We start from the raw sequence: 20693 nt of genomic DNA, 5'->3' as shown, positions 1-20693 counted from the left end.
AGCCACTCCAGTGTGCAGTTATGAAAGAATTGAATCAAACTGTAATCAGTGAAGCTGCTAATGCTGTTATTTGTAATTTGTTTAGTCCTCTGTCTTAATTTCAGTTGGTTGTGTGAGGCGTGTCTGTAGTTTTATTTCTTGTTCTTTCCTTCAGTGATTGTGCTTGTTAGCTGCAGGTGTTCAACAATTCACTTATTTGTGGTCATTCACTCTGTCTAGTGGACTAAACTAATTGACTAATTTAGGGACTAGTGAATGAGGGTGTGTGGTGAGATTTCAGACACTCTGATAGTTTCTCGAAAACTGAAATGAGCTGTTAATCATTTAACTGGTTTTCACTGTAGATTGTACAGACTTTACTGTTAAATCACGGACATTTTTTACAGTGTAGATTAAATGTAGCTTTATCAAACTTTTGGTACAGTACAAAGTTCTTCCCTCTGTTATAAATCGGAACTGTTTGTATTGCTGCTTGATTGTTAACAAAATTGTATCCACCATGTCCATCACATAAGAGTGAGTGTGGCCTTTTTAGTCTCTGGATTTCAGTGTCTTTTGCTTCAGCTATTTTTAACTGTACAAAACAACTTGTTATGCTGCTTTATATTGCAGCTGGCATTTCCTACCATACTCTTTTATTGTGAATTATCTTCATAATAAAAAGACTGGTTTCAGTTTTTACAATTGCACATTAATATCCTTCTGTTATTTCCTTATAGTGGCTACTGAATCAAGTCACTTCCGTTTTGAAAAATAAGGTGGAAATTTATCACTGGGACGCAATATAATTCTTGAAACATTTCTGTGATACCAAAAATATACATAATTTTTTATTAGCCTTCCTGTACATTTTTTTTTTTACTTTTTAAAATAACAAACTGTGTACAGATAGGAATAATGGTACGGTTTGGTTATTTATAATCAAATATAATTGTCTATTACAGACTTAGACTGGTGGCAATGTGAAATCTTCTTGTATCAGGCAGAATGTCTTGCTGGATTTATTGAACCTAATTCATGAAACTTAACAGTGCACTACATTTGCATGGACATCAGTAATCAAATTATTTGCCCTAATCTGAATAAGACAATAATATGATTAAGGTGTTTCCATGAGTTGTTTTTTGAATATTCCTTTCATGACCCCATTTTACATGTTATAACACATAGTTCGATTAGCATCATTGCGTCACCATGCTATGCTATTGATCTTCTGGACTATAGCACATCATTGTATTGGCTCTATTGCAAAAAGGTCTGGGTGTTTTGTTAGACAGCAACTTAATTTTGAAAACCATACATCCCATGTCACAAATTAGCCTTCTTTTATCTGAGAAATATCTCTAAACTATGAAGCATGTTATCTATCTCAGATGCAGAAAAAGCTGTTTCATGCTTTTCTTTTATGAATTCTAAGATGGATTACTGTAGTGCTCTGTTTCTAACATCCCAATAAACCTCAGTTAGTGCAAAATGTAGCTGCCAGCTGAGTTCTTACCAGGTCAAGGAAATATGACCACATCACCCCTAATTTTATCTTCCTTACACTAGCTGCCTGTTTCTTATTGAATATAAAATATTGCTGCTTACCTAAAAAGCTTTAAATAATCTAGCTTCTGTTTATCATACCAAGGTTATGATAGTTTTGGATTTTTTATTAGTTTTTATTTTATTTTGACTTTTTGTTTTCAAATGCAGTTAGTTTTAATTAGTTTTTAGAGGTAGATTTTCTAGTTATATTTTGAAATTGCTTAGTTTTAGTTTAGCTTTTATTAGTTTTAGTTTTTTTCTATATAAGGATATTTGTTAGGTGCAAGATTCAAAATAAAAAAAAAAAAAACTCAACCAAAGAAACATTTTTTGAAACGTATTCAGTGGACACATGACCACTATCATCTACCACTACCGTCAATCCATCCTCAAATTTAAAAACAACAGCCCACAAGATAGCTGCCTTAAGCAAAGTATGTCTGTAAGACTGCTTCTGAGGCTAAATACACAGTAGTGATGGTATGTTCAGATCTTAAATGCGAACCGAATCTTTTGTGACAATCCTCCCATGTTAGGACTCAACATACCAAAAATATGTAGTCAGCAATCATAATTTCAGTCAGTTAAAACCTTGATCTGAAAAGTTTCTTACAATTATGTTTTGCAACCCAACTGAAGCATGATTCGACTGATTTAGATTCCATTACGATTTTCTGTTATACAATAAACCTCTGCTGCAGTTGTTCAAGTATAGTTCAGTCACAGCAGGTTGTCATGTATTGTTTGTGTTCGGTTCCCTATCTGCTGAATTGCGCAAGCGAAGTATTATCGGTTCAGTGCTTCTCAAATCTAATCTCATACTGTTCTAATAACTGAATAACTCAGTATATATTGGTTTATTTCGAGTCAGAGGGGGTAAAGATATGTTAAAAAGTAAGTTTAACCGGTTCACTTTGAGATCCAGTTTAAAAGAATGTTTTGATCGTGATTGCGATCACTAATACAGAAGTAAAACCCATTATTGGGCACAAAGTTGTGAGATAAAAAATTTTAAGTCTCTGTATTTAATGCTGTCACCGTGCTGCTGTCATGTCCACTGCATCCTGCGGCGCGATACGCGTGAATGAGGCGGTGCGAATGAGATAATTCGTGCAAATGAAACGGTGCAAGTTGAGCGTTTTGCGCGATTGACACGCGTGTTTTGCGCAAATCGCTTGAGTTCGAAAAACTTCAGCGGACATTCGCGCCGTGTTAACCAATCAGGAGCTTGCTCTTGTGGAGCGTGATTATGACATAGCGCCTGTTGTTGGTGTCCCGGGGGAAAATCCTCAAATGAGCTAATAATTTTGACCTTAAAATGTTTTTTTTAAAAAGACTTTCTCCAAAGAAAAAATATTATCAAACATACTGTGAAAATTTCTTTGCTCTGTTAAACATAATCTGGAAAATGTTTTAAAAAGAAAAAAATTGAAAGGGCAATAATTCTGACTTCAACTGTCGTCTTGGTAACACAAACAGAATACATCAAAAAATATTATTTATTGTCTAATTGTGCAGTAAGTGCTCTGCCTAAATGCTAACCGGTTAGCATAATAACTTTCATATACAATCCCTCCCCTGCCATCCAAAGCCACGCCTCCTGAAATCGCAAACACACATTAAAGATGACAGAGACCCACTAGATCAGTGTTTCCCAACCCTGTTCCTGGAGGCACACTAACAGTTCATGTTTTGGATGTGTCCCTCATCTGACCCATTAACTTCAGGTTTTGGAGTCTCTTCTAATGTTCTGATGAGTTGTTTCAGGTGTGTTTGATTAGGGAGAGAATGAAAATGTGTACTGTTGGTGTGCCTTCAGGAACAGGGTTGGGAAACTCTGCACTAGATCATGTCATTCGCCAGTTAGAAAACCTTATAGTATTTTATAATACTAAAATTCTGAACATTAAACTGTATTTTACCGAGCACATTTTCAGCTATGTAGTTAGCAAGCAAAACTTGTCATAATGTGCATTATTTCATTAATGCAAGGATCGCTGATCTCACTCTCACCCGCGTTGTTCTAATACTGTATGCTTAGTGGTTGGCCAGTGGGGTACAGGAATTACACTTATTACTAAGCCATACTTGCATGCTATTTCAGACCGAATATTCAAAGTAGCTTGGTAAACAATAGGGAGTGCATCACAGGTTGTCATTGTTCAAAAAGGAACCAATGTGAATATCAAACTTCACCTCAGTATAGCAGCAAGCTAGGTGGAAAAGTGCTATGTACTTATGTCTTGTTGTTAAACTAAATAAAAATCTACATTATTGATGCTGTAAAATGTACCTCATGAAACTGAAAATAGTCAGATTTCAGTTACTGAACAACACTTCTGTGCATATAACCCATTAGTAACAACAATCTACTTAAGTTTTGCATGACTAAAATACTTTTAAAACATAACATTAACTGTCTAAAAGAAACACGTCAGCTATGATGTCATCCTTCCCCCAGAGTGCAAAAGTAACTCCAATATTCATTCAGGATTTTAAAGTTTTGATTCAGCATTTGTTTTTACCATTGTCACTCGTGTCCACCGCCCACATGAATGTGCATCAGTGAATCTGCGCGAATAGAGGTGCTGTTGTATAAATCACTGTTGCCAACTAATTTTAATGAAAAGGCGCTAAACTCTGCCGGAAAAGTCGCTAGATTACGTCATACGTCAATTTGCATATTACTGACATCATCACGTTCTACCATTCTGTTTAACAGCCCATGGTTAATAAAGGGGTATTTATATTGCACTACGCTTTATGTAAGCATGTCAATTTAACTAAATTTATTGCTGTTTGAATACAGTATATCAATATAGATGTGTAGTGAATTTGCAGTAATCTCTCAGACATAATAAACTCAGACAAGTTCCAAAACTGTCACTTAAAATATCTGTGATTGTGAACAAGAAATAATAAACAATCAAATTAAATTGTTAAAATAAAGGAGAAGCATATCGCTTTGACTGTACAAATGAAATACCTTCACATTCCCGGTGCTAAATCATTTGCCGTCAGTACACAGAGCAGTGATCTGCTCTCAGGCTGCAGGTGGGATGAACATTGGATGAACATTTTTTAGTTACGCCTTACTCAAAATATAAATATACATATAAACACATTTAGATCATTTTCTTTAAACATTACTATTGGAATGTGTTAACCAGCACAATTAAAATTGTTCTAAAGACAATCACTTACAGCACCTTTTAATGATACCATTAAAAACGATTAAAATTAATTGAGCTTCCCTTATTATATATATATATATATATATATATACACACACACACACATACACCACATTTACACACACACATACACACACTTGAAGACAGAATTAATACCCCCCTTTGATTTTTTTTTTTCTTTTTAAATATTTCCCAAATTATGTTTAACAGAGCAACGAAAGTTTCACAGAATGTCTGATATTTTTTCTTTGGAGAAAGTCCTTTTTTGATTTGTTTTTTCAGCTAGAATAAAGCAGTTTCAAATTTTTTATGAACCATTTTAAGGTAAAAATTATTAACCTCTTTAAGCTATTTTTTTCCCAATAGTTTATAGAACAAACCATCATTATACAGTAACTTTTCTAATTAACCTAACCTGCCTAGTTAACCTAGTTAAGTCTTTAAATGTCACTTTAGGCTGTATAGAAGTGTCTTGAAAAATATCTAGTAAAATATGTGCCGTCATCATGGCAAAGATAAAATAAATCAATTATTAGAAATGAGTTATTAAAACTATTGTTTAGAAATGAGTTTAAAAAAAAATCTTTTTTCCATTAAACATAAATTGAGGGAAAAAATAAACGGGGCTAATAATTCTGACTTCAACTGTATATATACTAGAGGTGTGAACCTACACTGGTCTCACGGTTCGGTTCCAATTTTCATGCCATCGATTTGGTTCAATTCGATATCTCGGTGCGTCGACGATGCTTTCCATACACAGTTTTATATTTTCTTCACAGAACAGCAATTCTTGTATTAAAATATATAGATATACAGGTCCTTCTCAAAAAAATTTGCATATTGTGATAAAGTTCATTATTTTCTGTAATGTACTGATAAACATTAGACTTTCATATATTTTAGATTCATTACACACAACTGAAGTAGTTTCAAGCCTTTTATTGTTTTAATATTGATGATTTTGGCATACAGCTCATGAAAACCCAAAATTTGCATATTTCATCCGACCAAAAATAAAAAAAAAAAAAAAAAAAAAAAAAAAAAATTAACCTTCAAATAATTATGTTTAGTTATGCACTCAATACTTGGTCGGGAATCCTTTTGCAGAAATGACTGCTTCAATGTGGCGTGGCATTGAGGCAATCAGCCTGTGGCACTGCTGAGGTGTTATGGAGGCCCAGGATGCTTCGATAGCGGCCTTAAGCCCATCCAGAGTGTTAGGTCTTGCGTCTCTCAACTTCTCTTCCCAATATCCCACAGATTTTCTATGGGGTTCAGGTCAGGAGAGTTGACAGGCCATTTGAGCACAGTAATACCATGGTCAATAAACCATTTACCAGTGGTTTTGGCACGGTGAGCACTGTCTAATGCCAGGTAGTGCTGAAAAAGGAAATCTTCATCTCCATAAAGCTTTTCAGCAGATGGAAGCATGAAGTGCTCCAAAATCTCCTGATAGCTATCTGCATTGACCCTGCCCTTGATAAAACACAGTGGACCAACACCAGCAGCTGACATGGCATCCCAGACCATCACTGACTGTGGGTACTTGACACTGGACTTCAGGCATTTTGGCATTTCCCTCTACCCAGTCTTCCTCCTGACTCTGGCGCCTTGATTTCTCAATGACATGCAAAAGTAACTTTCGTCCGAAAAAAAGTACTTTGGACCACTGAGCAACAGTCCAGTGCTGCTTCTCTGTAGCCCAAGTTAGGCACTTCTGCCACTGAATGCGGCACCTGTAGCCCATTTCCTTCGATGGCTCTGGATGTTTCTACTCCAGACTCAGTCCACTGCTTCCGCAGGTCCCCCAAGGTCTGGAATCGGTCCCTCTCCACAAGCTTTCTCAGGGTCCGGTCACCTCTTCTCGTTGTGCAGCGTTTTCTGCCACACTTTTTCCTTCCCACAGACTTCCCACTGAGGTGCCTTGATACAGCATTCTGGGAACAGAACTTCTGTGTCTTACCCTCTTGCTTGAGGGTGTCAATGATGGCCTTCTGGACAGCAGTCAGGTCGGTAGTCTTACCCATGATTGAAGTTGAGTAATGAACCAGGCTGGGATTTTTTTTAAAAGCCTCAGGAATGTTTTGCAGGTGTTTAGAGTTAATTAGTTGATTCAGATAATTAGGTTAATAGCTCGTTTAGAGAACCTTTTCATGATATGCTAATTTTTTGAGATTTTGGGTTTTCATGAGCTGTATGCCAAAATCATCAATATTAAAACAAAAAAGGCTTGAAACAACTTCAGTTGTGTGTAATGAATCTAAAATATATGAAAGTCTAATGTTTATCAGTACATTACAGAAAATGATTAACTTTATCACAATATGCAAATTTTTTTAGAAGGACCTTGTATTTATATCTATATCTAATGTAATACAATTTTGTCCTTTAATACAAACAGTCAGATATATAAACTGTGCCTATAAACAACATGAGCATTTATAGCAAATAAACAAATATAAATATCCCGCTCGCTTTCTGATCCTTAGAAAGTCCTTTCTTACACCCCTTTGATTGATGCGCTCAACTGAAATGGTTGGGATTGGCTCTACAGGCTGGCGCTCTTCACAGATGAGTGAGAGAGAAAGAGAGAGAGAGAGAGAGAGAGAGAGAGAGAGAGAAAGACGGAGAAATGGAGTACTTTCATTCTCTCAATCACAGTGAAACAGGGGCTTCTTCTGCAAGTGTCACTGAAAGACTGTCCCAGCCAACACACCCGCAGTGAAATTGTGCAGTTTTTGTGTTTTTAAGTAGTTGGAGCGGTATAAATACTCACGCTCACCTCCCTTGCCATAGTAAGCTACAGAGACATATCGCATATGAGATAAATGACATCAGTACATAATAACCGGTTATTATTATAACTGAACCGATACCGAATTGTCCGCGTCTGCATCGCGGTGCACAGAAGAAACAATTAATTTTGACACCCCTAATAAATACACACATATACTTATATACATGTGTGTGTGTACACACCAAACATTCTGCATTTAACACACCCAGCAATGTGATATCAGCAATGTTAAGGCAACATACAAGAAACAAATATAACCACATTTATTTTGATAGTATAAAATATTACACTACAAAGGCCACTTTGCAAGGGTCAATTAACTACTTTTTCAAATATGTACACAGTTACTTCCTTTTCCCTCATAGATATCATCCAGGTCTGTGGGAAACCAAAATGTCTTTGTCTCACATGACCACAGAAAGCAGTTGGCAAGAGTTTCAAATAATTTAACTTAAGAGAAGAAAATAAATGGCAGGAGTTTTAAAGGTTCCTGATTTTATTTTTGTACATCATTTAGAGGCATCAGGATTTCTGGATGGTTTAAGCTCTCCCTTCAAAAACCAGTGATGAGGCACAGTTTGACATCGAATTGACAGGCACTATATGCCCTTAAACTGGGAGGCTTTAAAAAATGCAGATCACAATCTTTATAATGGCACCAGTCAAGCCTCTGGAGCTTTATCTTGTAAGGTGAGCCTCCAATATTTCTTTGAGATGACAAGCAAGTTTTACTTACTGAATTATGCACTTTGAGTCATTTCATTACTCTGTGTCTACTTGTGTGCATGTACGTTCATACAGTATCCATACATCATGGTGGGCACTGTGTCAGACTGAGGTAGAACTGTTGTACCAAAAACATAGCTAGAATTTTAAACCTATGAAGTAACAGTCACATCAAATCAACTCTATAGAGTGGATTTAAAAAGCAAACTAAAGCAATAAATTCACATTTAACCACATCTACAATAGAGACTACTAACACACTGGAATATCTGAAGTGTTCCCAGAAAAATATCCCTCCTTTCTCTCTTCCCTTTCTGAAGAAAAAGGCTGCTTTACTTTTTTCCCTAGAGATTTGTTTTTACATACACCAGCCTCCAGAGGAGAATTTTCCTCATTCTTTGCTTCAAGAGAAAACCATCTGAAAAAGTATGAAGGGGAGACGAGGTCACAAAACCTTCCTACACCTCCTGTCCCAACACATGCGCAGACACATAAACAACTACAACTCACTCTGCAGTCTAACAGAAGGGGAATAAATGCTGACGTACACATCAGACAAACAAAGATCACACTCTCACTCACACTGTTTCACTGTTTTGAAGAGCTATGCTCTCCATCTGCTGCATTCTGCACTGCTTCCCAAAGCTAGAATGGAGGCAGCAACTTAGCTGTAGTTGGATGATTCTAGACCAGCTGGGGGCAGTCATGCTCTAGCTAGGGTCTGAGCTCCCAGAGCCCTCGCACAGCACTAAGACCATGCACTGGCCATGTCACCTAAACTCATTGCGCCTTTCTGGGTAATGATACTTTCTGTGGATTTAAGAAGTCTCTCAAGGCATGGTGCATTGATCTTGGCTGGAGGGTGTTGACTGGCAGCAGACTTGGTCTTACACAGGTGGTCTGTGCTGGAGGACACAGAATTGTCTTGTGTCATGTCCCTGTCCTTGTGGGCTGTTAGACAGTTCTGAACAGTCCCCTGAGCCTGTTTAGCAGTTGGGGAGCATATAGGAGATGTGTGAAGCCATTTTAGGTTGGTTGTAGAGTAGGGCCCAGGGGGAGTGAGATGGCAGACTCTCACTGCCTTGTTACCCATAGAAAGGGCATTTGTGGTTGCAGGGTTTGCAATTCCAGTGAGCAGGGGTGATGTAGCTGGAGACAACTGAAATGTATTGAAAGAGAAATAATAAGGAAAGATTTAAAATGCATTCAGATGCAATCATTCCAAAGGATTTGTATACACATACACATGTATTATGCCACATGTTAGAAAAATAACTTTACATAATTCCATTGATCAGAGACTATTACTATAAGAGACTTACACTTTACATGTATTTTTTAGCAGACAATTTTATCCAAAACAACCCTCTTTTGCAAAGGGTATAACAAGGATTAAAAACTTTAAAGGGGTGGTCCAAAGTACATTTTAAGGCTTGGTTGTGTTTATAAGATGCAAAGCAATGTGTGCTCATGCTTCATTTGTAAAAAAAAATTATATATATCTTACTTTCATTATATACTGCTACTCAGCTAACATGAAAACGACTGTCATATTTCCTAGTTCCTCCAAAAGGCCCCCCCTCAATAGGCTCTGATTTGTCAGCAAGCATATTCAGAATAAGCATTTGTAAGTAATATGAAACGTTCACATATCTTTTGTGAGTTTATTTGAGAAGTAGATTGCAGGGAAAGCGACACATAGAGAGACAATGCAGCGATGGTGAAGATTGTGGGTGTTTGAGGGGTTTGACAGATAAATGTGAATTTGTAGAAAATTTTTAACAGTGCCTTACAGCATTTCCCAATGTTTGCGTCCTTGCTACAACATATTAACGCTAGACACTATGCATACAATAGATCGATTTTAACAAATAAAAATACTTACAGGTTTATGGTTAGTCCATTTATTATAGTTGTAGCTGCTCCTTCTTTGAGGAGTTTTTAGTCGAATACAGCTCTGAATGGGGAGAGATTTACCTTGGATTTCTTACATGGTGTTGTCTCCTCCATCAGCACTGCAGTATTGGCTTGGTCATTTCGTTGAGGTTTTATATTAGGGAACCAACTTTTCAACATTTCCTCCATTTTCAGAATGATACTGACATATCTCTCTCTGTAAGGCACAGGAAACACAGTTCTTAAGCATATTGATTTAGATGAGTCTGACATGACTAAAAATGAGAGTCCAATGTTTTGTAACCTCATTTTGTGTCAGGCAAATTCAAAGAAAACAACCACAAATAAACAATCATTTGTACACAAAACATGCATTTGGACACAAAATCCATTTTTCAAAATGAGTACAGTTCTGGTGTTGATTCATACATTTGTACACATACATGGCATAGAGTGCAACCATTTTCCTTGCCTCTAATTATAGACATAATCCTGTAGCGTGGCACTGGTGCTCACGTCACAGAGAAAATAAATAGTTGCACTAAGGAGCAGTGATGCAGACACACACACATGGTGCCCATTGACTCGCACCAGCCCCCAACAGATGGTTAATGGGGATTAGTGCAAAACACATGACCATAGTATCTGCTACAGCACCCTTCTTGGTATTCTAAATATAAGCGTCTACTGCCATTAAAGGGATCACTGACATGTCTTTATTTCTGATGTGCATTAGAATTAAGGCACTTTCTAGCTAGAATAGCTAAATTAATGAAAAACGAACAAGCACAGGTTCCAAGCTTCAGCTTGGTAATGGCTTGACTAAGTGGTTCAGTCAGAAACCCCAAATTAAAAACCCCACTAAAAACCTTCTCTATGTTTCTAGGAACCGGATATCCACTTCAGGCATGTTCTATGCCATGGAGCACAGATTTTTACCATACTTTGAAAATGACTTTATTTTTTAAAATGAGGGAGGTGGGACTATTGTAACGTAAACATATTGACTATGAAAATGTGGAATAAAAAGTACTACTAACTTCTAGATTAGATTAGATTAGATTAGATTCAACTTTATTGTCATTACACATGTACAAGTACAAGGCAACGAAATGCAGTTTAGGTCTAACCAGCAGTGCAATAGCAGCAAGTGCAGGATACAGGTATAAGTTATAAAGTGCAGTTATAGAAAAACTATGGTGATATTTACAGATGGATGTACTATCAACATTATATACAGGTTGTATTAGCTATGAACAGATTTACAATAATGAATATATGTACAGGATGCTATTAATAATCAGGAGTGGCAGATAGATAACATAATTACAAATGTCCATGTGCTGTGGGTATGTCCAGTTCAAGTAAATGAATCAGTACAATGAATATGTGCAAACTTTAAATGTGCAAATGTTAAATAGTGCAGTGATTGTGAGGAGTATGAGTTAGAGGAGTGTGGGGGGTGTATTGGGGGGGGGCAAAAAGAGTCAGTGAGGGGCAGAGTTCAAAAGGGAGACAGCTCTGGGGAAAAAGCTGTTTCTCAGTCTGCTGGTTTTTGTCCGGGGGAGCCTGAAGCGCCTGCCGGAAGGCAGGAGAGAAAACAGTCTGTGAGCAGGGTGAGAGGTGTCCTTAAGAATACTGCGTGCTCGGCGCAGACAGTGTTTCTTCTGGATATCCTCTATGGCTGGCAGTGTAGTCCCTGTGATGCGTTGGGCAGTTTTCACCACCCGCTGCAGTGCCTTACGCTCAGCAACAGAGCAGCTTCCATACCAGACTGTGACGCAGTTGGTCAGGATGCTTTCTATTGTGCAGCGGTAGAAGTTCACCAAGACGGCTGATGAAAGCTGGTTCTTCTTAAGTTGCCTCAAGAAGAATAGGCGCTGGTGAGCCTTCTTGACCAGGCTGGAGGTGTTGGTGGTCCAGGAAAGGTCCTTAGAGATGTGGGTCCCCAGAAACTTGAAGGATGAGACAGGCTCAACGGCCATCCCATTAATGTGGATGGGATCATGCGAGCCTGATCGTCCCTTCCTGAAGTCCACAATGAGCTCCTTGGTCTTGCTGGTGTTAAGGAGCAGATTATGTCGGTGCACCAAGTGGCCAGATGCTGTATCTCCTCCCTGTAGGCAGTCTCATCATTATTGCTGATTAGACCAATCACTGTGGTGTCATCTGCAAATTTGATGATGGTGTTGGATCTGTTCACAGGCCTACAGTCGATGGTAAAGAGAGAGTAGAGGAAGGGGCTCAGCACGCAGCCCTGGGGTACACCAGAGAGAGTGAGACGTTGGTGGAGCAGATGTGGCCTGATCTAACATTCTGAGGTCTGTTAGTCAGAAAGTCCATAACCCAGTTGCAGAGAGACACGTCGTGATATCCAGGTCTCTAAGTTTGATCATAGCTTAGAGGGTATGACAGTGTTGAATGCTGAGCTGAAGTCAACAAACAGCATTCGTGCATAAGTGTTTTTATTGTCCAGGTGTGTGAGGACAGAGTGCAGTGCTATGGAGACGGCATCTTCTGTGCTCCTGTTGCCACGGTAGGCAAACTGATGTGGGTCCAGTGTGGATGGCAGAGAGTCTTTCAGATGTGCCAGGACCAACCGCTCGAAGCACTTCATGATGATGGGTGTGAGTGCTACAGGGCGGTAGTCATTCAGGCATGTTGGGCTGGAGTGTTTGGGCACTGGCACAATAGAGGTGGTTTAAAGCATGTTGGCACAGTTGCTAGGTTAAGTGACAGGTTGAAAATGTCTGTGAATACCCCAGTGAGCTGTTCTGCACATGCTTTGAGGACGCGCCCAGGGATACCGTCTGGTCCAGCAGCCTTACGCACATTGATCCGACTCAGTGCGGTGGTAGACTTCTGAGGAGGTGAGTGTGATAGGTGAGTGGTCGGTTGAGGTAGTGTTCCTGGTGTAGGGTTCTGTATTGTCTCTTTCAAAGCGGGCATAAAAGTCATTTAGCTCGTTCAGGAAGGAGACATTTGTGGCTGTGGGGGTGGACTGGCTGGGTTTGTAGTTGCTGATGGCCTGGATACCCTGCCACATGCGCCGAGGATCAGAGTTGGAAAAGTGCTCCTCTAGCTTTAGCTTGTAGCAGTGCTTGGCCTTTTTGATGCCCCTCTTCAGATTAGCCCTGGAAGTGCTGTAGGCCTGTGCATCCCCTGATCTGAATGCAGTGTTGCGTGCCTTTAGCAGGAGGCGCACCTCCTTGTTCATCCATGGCTTTTGATTTGGGTATGTGGTGATCTGTTTCTGGGTTGTAACACTGTCTATGGTGGTGTTGATATATTCCAGAACAGAGGAAGTGTAACTGTCAATGTCTGTGTGAGAGCCACATGTGGCCTGCAAACATACTCCAGTCTGTGTGTTCAAACCTGTCCTGGAGTGTGGAGTCCACCCCCGCTGGCCACACTTTGATGGTCCTTACTGATGGCTTCACACGGTTGACGATGGGTGAGTACTTGAGGGTGAGAACAAACAAAGGTGATCTGATTGACCCAAGTGGGGGAGGGGGGTCACAGCATATGCTTCAGCATGTTTGTGTAAACTTGGTCTAAAGTTTTGTTTCCCCTTGTGTGGCAGAAAATGTTTTGATGGAATTTGGGGAGCAATGTCTTTAAGTTTGAGTGATTAAAATCCCCCGCAACAATAAAAGCAGCCTCCGGGTGAGCAGTCTGTTGTTTGCTGATGGCTGCATGAAGTTCATTCATAGCAAGCTTGGCATCAGCGTCGGGAGGGATATAAGCAGCAGTTATAATGGTGGAGGTGAACTCCCGTGGCAGATAAAACGGTCTACATTTAACCATTAGAAATTCCAGGTTAACAGAGCAATGTCTCCCAACGACGACAGAGTTTGTGCACCAAGCTTTGTTAATATAAATGCATAATCCTCCGCCTCTGGTCTTACCGGAGTCATCTCGCTGTTCTGTCTGCTCGGAATGTTTGATGCTCCGTTAGCGAGATAGCGTTGTCTGGTATCCCGCTGTTTAGCCATGTTTTCTGTGAAAATCATGACATTACAGTTCCATAATCTTTTGCTGTGGTTGATGCGCAGTCGAATCTCATCCATTTTGTTCACCAGTGACCGTACATTGGCGAGAAAGATGCTGGGTAAAAGAGAGCCGGTGTGGTGTTTAGCTTTAGCTTAGCTCTTAGCCCGCCGCGCTTCCCCCGTCTTTGTTTACTGTCCGGAATGCACATCCAATATCCAGATGTCCTGTCGGGTGTACGATAGTAAAGGCACTGCTGGTTCTGCACGAACAGACCCGAAATGAGCAGGAATAATACTGCAAAATTGCAAGATACTGGAGAGACGCTGAGCCTCGCGAACCGACAACGGCGCCGCCATCATTGTCTCGAATGTCTCTAAACACTCTTGGATGCATCCAAAGTACACCAACAGTCTGGATACTCAAGACTTTGCACTCACAAGTAAATATTAGAACTTGGGCATTGGCTTAGAAGATTTGGCATGCATGTGAGGTGCTATTATAAGAAAGTAAACAATGCCACCAGTCTGACCCATTATGAGGTCATTAGAAGCACTGACTCCTCCTAAACATGACATCACAGACTTCACATGATATAGCCAGAGGAGGACATTCAATCAGATTAAATTTTAATGACCTGCATTTAAATACTTTTACACTTCTATACAGGGTTTCTGCAGGTTTCATCAAGTTAAATTTAGAACGTTTTTAAGACCATTATTAAAGAAATTTTATACTCATAAAGGGCTAAACACTAAGGAATTTTTCAAATGGGCCAAGATGGAAAAGAGTTTTATTTGCATTTTTTTTTAGAATTGAATACATATAATATACAATTATATATTAATAATAAAAAATATATATTTTAGATATTTCTTAGCAAAATATTTTAAATATTGTGTTAATACAAGCAGGGCGACGCGGTGGGCACAGTAGGTAGTGCTGTCGCCTTACAGCAAGAAGGTCGCTGGTTTGAGCCTCAGCAGGGTCAGTTGGCATTTCTGTGTGGAGTTTGCATGTTCTCCCTGTGTTCGCGTGGGTTTTCCTTCCGTGTGCTACGGTTTCCCCCACAAGTCCAAAGACATACAGTATAGGTGAATTGGGTAAGCTGAATTGTCCCAGTAATGGTTTGTAGCCGGAAGGACAATCCGCTGCGTAAAACATATGCTCGATAAGTTGGCGGTTCATTCCGCTCTGGCGACCCCAGAATAATACAGGGACGAAGCCGAAAAGAAAATGAATGAATAAATAAATACAGGCAAGCTATAGTTGTATCCATACACTTTTTTTCAACATAAATTTTCTTTAAAATAAAAAATTTACAAATGTTTTAAAAACTATAATAAAATAAATCTATGCACAACAATCTGTCCAGGTGGGTGTCCTCAGCAATAAATACATGGAGCACTTTTAAACAAATGTTATTGTAAGAAAAAAAATTAAAGCATTATGATAAATAGGATTAAAAAATTACCTTTTTAAAAATTTAAAAGTTTTATTTAAATGGATTGTTGGTGATGGGTTTGGGCCAGATTGTGTAGCAATACATGAACAAAGGGAAATTAAAGTTTTAATTTTTAGACCAGTTTAAAAAAGATTTAAGACCTACAACACAGTATTTCAGTAAATTTAAGACTTTTTAAGGCCTAAAATGTAGATTTTGAGATTTAAGGTCTTTTTATGGCCCCTCAGAAACCCTGCTATATTGACCCAGTACCCCCTTACTGCTTACTGTTTTCACATTTTCTTGATTTAATTTTCCCTTAGAATAAAGGCATTCACAAAACTTCCTTAGATAACGGAGTCAGACAACATAAAATTAATTAGCAATGATATGTGGGAATTCAATTGCTGACTTGTCAGTTCTGTGCACAAATGCTAAGGTGCAGAAACAAGATTTCCCCACAAGGTTGAAAGTAGTAGACAGAGGAATACAATTATGCAAAATAACAACATCCATCTGATCAAATCACAGTAAAGTGCTTTGTGGACTAAATCCCTCCCACTCTCAAGCCGTCCATGAGTGAGGTTAAGAGAAACAGAGGAGAACTCACCCATGTAAGGATTTTGCAGGACCCCCATTATCCTCTGGATGCGGTCCATGGCCACACTCTCTTGAAAAGTGCTGAGGCCTGTGAAAGCAAAAGATAATGCCTAAACCTCTTTATTTACAAGCAATGGACAGGCTGTGCTATTTGTGCGAGGCAGATGGGTTTCTTGTGAAGCATGTGGGAGGATAGACTTGCTGTCTCTGTGGCCAGGAAGTCTGGTGTCAACCAGAGTCCTAGCATTACTAGTCCAAGCACTTTTGAGCAGCTCTGCACGTCTTATTTTTTGAGGAGTTTTACCCAAAAAACCTGTTTTGTACTCAATACTGCTAATAACATCTTGTGGTGCTTTACATTCATTAAGATCAAGCAAGTTTTCTGCATCCTCATAGTCACAATGCAACTAGATGGATAAGTTGGATTTCTTGCCAATATATGTAACCAAATACTATGTGGATTTCATACCATCTTTCTAGGGCAAGTTTTTGGATAAAGTCAGATTCGGTAAAATATAAGACTAATAGGAACTAATATAAAGATTACTCACGTTCTCTGTATCTGCCTGAGCGGAGACCATTAAGGATTGAGGACAGTGGGTGAATATAACACTGCAGCTCCAGACACTGCAAAACAAGGGAATTAATTAGTATTCCTCATTCTTTTGCGCCACTACTTAATATTTAGCTTTGCACAATTTGCATTTCTCAAATAGCAATTTTTTTTCATTTCAGGATGTTGACAATCACTTTGCCATTTTACCATTAACAAACAATATCAACATTATTAAGTTAAGACATTCCTTAATTGGTTCATATTTTCTTAAGTCAAAAACACTAATGCAAAACAAAACAAATAATCCTCTCTGTCACACATTTATGTAAATATAAAGAATTATTGCAGTTCTACAGGGCAGGGAAAATACAGAGTTCTTCTCTAATCTAAATGGCTTTGTGTGACTCACTTTCACCTAGAAAGAACACAGATGAGGGGGCCTTCCTGGAAGTGGTTCTGCTTCTAGATATTTAATTTACTCTGCTGGGGTGGAGATAGATCATATAGAAGATAAAGGGCTTTCAGACCACCATGTCTGTTTCCTGGCATGTTGGTGAGCCAAAAAAGTGGCACGTCTCACCTTGCATGCAAACAGTCTGTCTTTCTCCATTTGTTTCAGGTGTAAGCAGCCTCTCCCTTTGCTCCAGCACCATGAAACTCCGTGTTCTCATTCAGTGCCTGTCTATTTTTGGCTATAGGGCTCTCAGGGCACCCTCTGTAATTTGTTTGATTCTCTTGTCCAGGAGAAAACAGCCACCATCCTTGATGTAGTCAGAACTATCACAGCTGGAAGAAAAACTTCCCTGTGAGCTCAAGCTTTTATTGTCCATCACCTCACCTTTATCTCCATTCCTTGTTGAGAGTGTCTGGTAAGTCTGGGGCAGCTGGATAACCCCTGGGGAGGGGAATTTTGGTATGGTAGTTTGTCCCTGTGTTGTGGTACAGTCTGATTCTAAATCGCTATCATGGTCCTCATCGTCACTAGCCAGCCAGTCAATGGAATAGTCCGAATCTGAAGCTGACATCTTATGATGCAAGGTCTAACCAGCACAGACCATCACTGACCTACAAAAAAAAAAAAAATCTCTGTAATCTCTCTCTCTCTCTATATATAGTTTTGGTTTAATTTACTTCTAGAAATGTTGATAATAAACAAAACAACAACATTACACAATAAAGCATGTGTTGTGTAAAATTGTCTAATGGTAATTTAATGTTCTCACTGTATTGTATGCAGTGGCAGGTATGTAAGAGGAGGCTGCATTTATTTACTAACAAAAAAAATAGTTTAAGCTTAAACACTTTGCAGTCTGTTTAGCATAAATTTTGCTCTTTAGAGCAAATGCAGATTGTTTATTCTGACTGCATCAAACTGAAGAAAAAAGCACTTGTAAATGCAGGCAAACATAAATGTTTTGTGTTAAAGCAGGTGACAAAACCCAAACAGAGTCCTGTTTGTTTCTTCAATGTGACTTGCTACAGACTTGCATGCTGCAGCCATGGTGGCCACAGAACAAAGGCCCTAGTAAGAAGCTCTTTTTGATATTGCCATTTCTTCTCCAGACTTTTATCTTTAGCTGTATTTTTTCTGCTTTTATTACTCCATCAGTTATTTTCAACTCATAATTGGCATACCTTGAGGAACACATATAACTGAATTTGTACTAACTTATGTTTAACGAGAGTATGTTTAAAAACATACTCTCACACAAACAACTGCTCTGTGCTCCTGAACAGGTGTGCATGATGCATCTTAGAAAATAAATACTCCATACACTGTGAATTAAAAAAAAGTGTTCGTTAAAGTTAAGTAAATTATGTAAAGTATTACTTGATACTAAAATCAAATTTTTAATTAGACTTAATACTATAAATCAAATGATTATCAGATTGCCATAACGCATTTACATTACTAGTTATTTATTAGGCCCATGGCCAGCCTGGTGAAAGGGGTGGTTCTTTTTTTTTCTAAAAAAATATATTTTTACCTTTTGCAGATATTGGACTCATTTTCTATTTAGTCATGATGTTTAAATACTGTGTTTTAGTGACATTTTATGGACTTTTTTTTTTTTTTTTGCTGGACTAGCTTTTCAGATGGTCACACTTTTGGATGTACCAAAAGATTCAGAATATTGAAATAAAAAATAGGCTACTAACTTTTAAAACACATCCATTACATCATATATCATATATAAGTGTTATAATATAGGCCACCTTTGGTGCTTAAAATAAGGTCCAAGATTTAGAATAAAAGTCACTTGTGAAATGTTTTCTCTATTTAACAACAACACAATGAAATTTAACTTTACTTGCACCAGGTCTTAACGCCCTTTTCGGTGGAGTATTTTGATAAATTATACTGGCACAACAGTCAAAAAGGGACAAATGAGCTAATGTATGGGACAAATACTGGACCTTTGTCAGTAGGGTGTTGAGTTGTGTGTGTGTGTGGTGTGTGTGTGTGTGTGTGTGTGTCAAACTAATGCCTAACTTGATGCAGATAGACAAAGGTGGATCCTTTCGCTGTGGAATAATAAGAAAGACTAACATAAGCACAGATGACGTTCAATTTATAATGTCTTTAGGGAAGTGTTCCCAGCTCCGGTTGCCCTGAATAATGCAGACTAACAATCTTTTACAGCAGTGCTTCTCAAACTGTGGTATGTGTACCACTAGTGGTACACAGACTTTCTTCTAGTGGTATGCGGAGGAATCAAATATGTCATATGTACATGCTACATATATTTCAAAATTGAACAAAAATTATTTCTATATGAACACAATAACAATATGCAGTATATGACATATAGCCTATTTTTCTGAGTTCCAGGCAACATTTCCAGGTGTGATGATGAATTGGCTACGATATGTTAATACTTTACATTTAGAAACAGCACTTTTTACTTTTTAAGAACAGTAACCTACCATTTTTAACTTTTAAAAGCACAATTTAATTTAAATGTTGACGATTTAGTTTTAGTTTGTTTGTTTTACATATAAGCACAGTACAGTGTTAACGTTAAGACAATTTATAATGTTTTAAAGTGGCTGACAATAATAAATAGTCTTAATAATAGGATTTAATCTGCCACAAGTTTACAATTTATACGATATTTAATAGGGAGCCAATGCAATGATGAAAGAACTGGAGTAATAATAATAATATTTCTTTTCAAGAGGGTACACCAACAATTTGTTCTCTTTTGAACTCTGATATGTCACCCATATTAATGTGTGCATTGCAATATTTTAAGCAAGCTGTGTTATTAGTCTGCTAATTAAACCTTCACACTCTGCCTCTTACTAGTGGAATGTGCAATTAATGAAGATTGGCCACCAGGCTGGTCAAACCTCCAACACTAAATTGGTCAGTGGTTCAGTTTCATTATCCAACCCCTGTAAATTTCTTTAAGTCTTTTTTTCATCATGTTCACAAACTTTAAACAGTGTTGTCTAAAAAAAAAATTAATTTATATTCTAATAGTTTTCTTTTAGAATTGTGACCCTCTGCAACCACTTGACACGGATGATGAAAAAAGGTCACCCTAACCAACAGGTATTGCATGACTCTTCGATTATATGGTTGCCAACAAGGATAAATGTCTGGTTCTAGAAGTAGTGACACCAGTCTCTAGGAAATATTGATTTACAATATGACCTGCTAAAAAAGAATACCTCTGTCTGATATAGCCAACATCACATATTTAGTGGCATGTTTCTTTCTACTGAATACCATTTCAAGAATTCGTGTTCATATGTTTGTCTGGGTTTAAAGGACAATCCAAGATGGGCTGTGTAGGGCGCACTGTGGCCAAATTTGAAAGAGAGTTCGAGAGAGTGATCAAGAGGAGGAGGTGATGCTAAGGAGACCCCAAACCAGAAGGAAGTAAGTAGCACGTCTTGAAACTCCTTGGGCTCCATTGACTAACCACAAAACTGTTGCACAAGGCTGAT

The 20693-nt window shown here is 38.4% G+C and overlaps 1 pseudogene; it reads right to left on the bottom strand.

The window, feature by feature from the left end:
* Positions 1-8268: 8268 nt before the first annotated feature.
* LOC130219834 (uncharacterized) lies at positions 8269-17797 on the bottom strand (annotated as a pseudogene).
* Between the last annotated feature and the right edge of the window lie 2896 nt (positions 17798-20693).

This window comes from Danio aesculapii, chromosome 25 (genome assembly GCF_903798145.1).
Source record: "Danio aesculapii chromosome 25, fDanAes4.1, whole genome shotgun sequence".
Taxonomy (NCBI): Eukaryota; Metazoa; Chordata; class Actinopteri; order Cypriniformes; family Danionidae; genus Danio; species Danio aesculapii.
The sequence above is the reverse complement of the archived record's forward strand: the minus strand, read 5'-3'. Positions and strand labels throughout refer to the sequence as shown.